General features: G+C 35.2%; 1 long non-coding RNA gene across 1 annotated transcript; it reads right to left on the bottom strand.

Annotated features, from left to right (window-relative positions):
- Positions 1–890: 890 nt before the first annotated feature.
- Positions 891–2,744, bottom strand: LOC125597830. Its single transcript, XR_007331983.1, has 5 exons — positions 2,447–2,744; positions 2,212–2,347; positions 1,521–1,793; positions 1,212–1,440; positions 891–1,102 (listed from the first exon to the last, which is right to left on the bottom strand). It is a non-coding gene; the product is annotated as an uncharacterized LOC125597830 (long non-coding RNA).
- Between the last annotated feature and the right edge of the window lie 1,052 nt (positions 2,745–3,796).

Below are 3,796 nucleotides of genomic sequence, written 5' to 3' on the forward strand. Positions count from 1 at the left end.
AAGAACCAGTTAGTTCTTCAACAAAGGAAAGCTTTTCGAGTGTTCTTATCTTGTCTCCCATCAAATTCTAAGAACCTAGTCATTCTGTATTCTATTTGTCATCACTCAACTATCGGTCCTCCTCATCATTCATGGACTCCTCCTCTTCCCTCTTGGGTTAAATGTATTTTAGCTTACTCATGGGATAAGAAAGCAAAGATAGTTGGTGTTTCTTGGCTGCTAAGAAACCATGACAGAAAAGTTCTTTTTCATAGTCGACATGTTTTTGCTCAGATTGATAGTCTTGATATTGCAAAACTCCAATTCTTTATATATTAAAAAAGAATCATTGTAATAAATGTGTTCATATTAAACTGGACACATGTCACGTGTATAAGCATATTAATAAATACGTTTACACTAAAATAGACACGTGTCACATGTAGAGAGTTTCTCAGCCAAACTTTACATAAATACTAGGATCGGCCCGCCTTACGGGCGGGATGTTAATTTAGAAATAATTTAGATTGTCTGGTTTTTTTTTATCTTTGGCTAAAACTGGTTGTTTTTAAAAAGTTTTGTTTTATATTAAAATGAATCATTTTTTAAAAATAGTTTTGTTTATATAAGTTATGTTGTTATATTTGAATCGTGTGTGTGTTTTTTTTTGGTTATAATATACTAAAATGAATCATTTTTAAAAAAAATATTTTTTTAATGAATCTATAACTATATATTTTATTTTTATGTAGTTGTGTTATTAATTATTTTTTTCTATATGGGTGTTGATAATAGGAAGAGGATGATATTCGGGTACCTAATTTTGACTCTTCCCGTATATATTATTTATGTAATTTATTAATGATTATTGATCGTAAGTTACCCTGTAGCTCTGTTTCTTGACATCAGAATAAGGGTATATTTTTTCTCATAAGAAAAACTCGTAGTTTAAAATAAGAGTCGTATGCGGAGGAAATGTAAAAAGAAAACAGAGTGAAGAGTCAAAATAATTGGGATTATAGTCTTGCAACTGATGTTTTTGCCGAAGCATTGGATTGGATGATGATTGTAGTCTTCGTGAATTGTGTCCAAAACATCCGAGCAGTAGGGCCGGTTGCTTTCACTGCAAGGAATGAAAAGTTTCAGCACCAGTGCCAAGCAATGGGTGTTGTCAGTTCTTGTGATCGAAATTAAGTTGATATGGATGTACTATCTTAGCGTATAGATCTAACCTGAGTTGTCTGAACATCCTTGAAGATCTCCTTATAAACGTTGTTACTCGAGAGTCGAGACATAGCAACGTACAACTGATCGTGAGTAAAAACAGGGCGAGGAAGATATAAAGCAACTTGTTTCAGACTTTGGCCTTGGCTCTTGTTGATCGTCATGGCGTAGCACGATTCTTCTCCTCCGGAGGGTCAGTAACAGTACTCTTGACGCTAAGGATCTCTCCTATGATGTCTACATTCAGTTTAGTTCCGGTGTGAGTACAACATGTCATGTATAAAGCCAAATTACGTAAGAAGCCTTTATTAAAGTACCTGGTAACTGTGTGCTTGTATTGGCCAAACCAATCAGCTCCGACTGGTCACGGAACCAGAATGCTTCCTCAGGCAACGTAGAGACCGGTCATCTATCTCGTCAAAAGAAGTAGACTCATTAAACCGGATCATCAATGAAGAATCACAAAGTCGGAAGTTCTGAGCACATCTAGCGACATCAAAATCAGCCATGGAATACATTGCACCGGCAGTAAGTCTTTCTTGGTACCGTGGGACACGGTGAGCGCTGATTGTGGCCTGCATCATGGTTGCCTGTATATAACAACATTTAAAATAAAATATTAGAAATAAGTCTGCTAAACAACGTTTTCAGATTCACGAAACCACAAACCACAGGACCACTATACAGCAAACACAAATCACGTCTTAAACCAAAATGATATACAAAGCAATCAACCACATTATCTAAAAGTTTACTACAACAAAATTCTCGCAAAACACTTTGAGCATATACGAAAGAGCTCAATAATGGAAAAATTATGACTTACGTAAAATTAAAAAGGGTTCCTCAACCGCAAGATTCTCTATTATCTACTTTATATATAAAGATAAATAGCTAAGCGGAAAAAACGATCCAGTCACTGATCCTGTTCAAATACATGATCAAACCCACACAAACACACAATTAACGATAACAATCATGAAGATCGGAATTCAAAAATTCACTTACATTAACATCGACCAACAGCATATCCACCCACATAAGCTCCCAACCCCGCTTAACGTTCCTAGCCTCCCAGTACCTCAGCAGCCTAGCCTCCACAACAGATGAACACTTCCCGGTCTTCAAATCGGAAAAAAACACCCTAGAGATGGCCATTTAGAGAGATGAGTTGGGATCGTGAAAAAAAGATGAGCAGCAGAGAGATGAGAAGAGCAAGATCTCCAGAAAGATGAATACTAACCAATTTATAGAGGAGATTACGCCAAAGGAGACGACGCATTGAAGGGCTCGATCTGAGCGTCCGTATTAATGCCATTAAAGATGAGGTCCGTTACAGAGCGATGGATAATGATCGATCGTTCTTCTCGCCGCCGAAATCAGAGTTGGACGAACGGAGGCGATAGTTAGGTCAAGCGGGATGTCGCTTTCTGATGCTATTCACGGGCCGCGACGAACAAACCGAGGCCCATCCGAAAACATAAAGGCCCGCACGGAACTGTGATGCAGCACAGCGTTTCATTAAAGAGAGACACGTGTCGGCACGCGGATGAACGAATTGATGACGTGTCATCCGACGTGAAGCCCTCAGGAGAGATACAATGCTTCTTTTATATATAAAGATGTTCACACTATGTACTTTACGTTTTTTTAATATAAAACTCAAATGCAGGGTTCTTCTTTATATTATTTTTATTGTTGATGAATAGAGTCGAACAAATTATTCATAAATTTTTATTCGATTTGTTATCCGTTTTGACTCGAACCGAAAAAATCTGGATATCAGTTACTCTACGAAGCAAATCAAATACTAAAATGCAATATCCGTAAAAAAAAAAAAGCTAATCACAAATATCAATATTTATAGGAACATATATCCAATTTGATCCGTTATAACTTATATGTATATATATACATATATTTAAAGAATTATATATAAGTTATATATTATATTTTATATAAATTTTGCAATATCTTTGTTTTTAAATAATTTCATTTTAAGAATTTTATTTTTCATTTATTATTTTAAAAAAAATGTCATTTAATATTAATTAACAATATCTTTATATATTTATTCAACCAACTTTATATATTTTTACATACGCATACATGCACTACAAGAAAACGTAATTTTAACGAGGAAGTTTAACGAGGAAAAATAATCCTCGTAAAAAAACGTTGATTTTGCGAGGAAAGTACGTTGAGAAAGAAAAGCATCGTTATTTCGTCGTAAGCTAACGACAAAAAATATTCGTCGTAAAGACGATGTAAATTAACGTGGCTTTTACGAGGAAATAGTTTTTCCTCGTAAAAGCCACGTAAATTTCGCGAGTGCTTTACGACGAAATATATTACGTGTACTTAACGAGGAAATTTTGAATCCACCAACTTGGTAGGTGGCTCACGTTTTTTTTTGGCCATACAATTAATTTTCGTCGTAATTTCATAGTAAAATTACAACTACCAGATTCGAAATTTTCTATAAATATGGATGTTGGAACATCATTTTAAACACACCAACAACAAAAAACGTGAAAGAAAAAAAATGGCTGGCTCTGGGACTATTTACGAGTTGCGGAATTGGATGTATATG

Source organism: Brassica napus, unplaced genomic scaffold (genome assembly GCF_020379485.1).
Source record: "Brassica napus cultivar Da-Ae unplaced genomic scaffold, Da-Ae ScsIHWf_1545;HRSCAF=2147, whole genome shotgun sequence".
Taxonomy (NCBI): Eukaryota; Viridiplantae; Streptophyta; class Magnoliopsida; order Brassicales; family Brassicaceae; genus Brassica; species Brassica napus.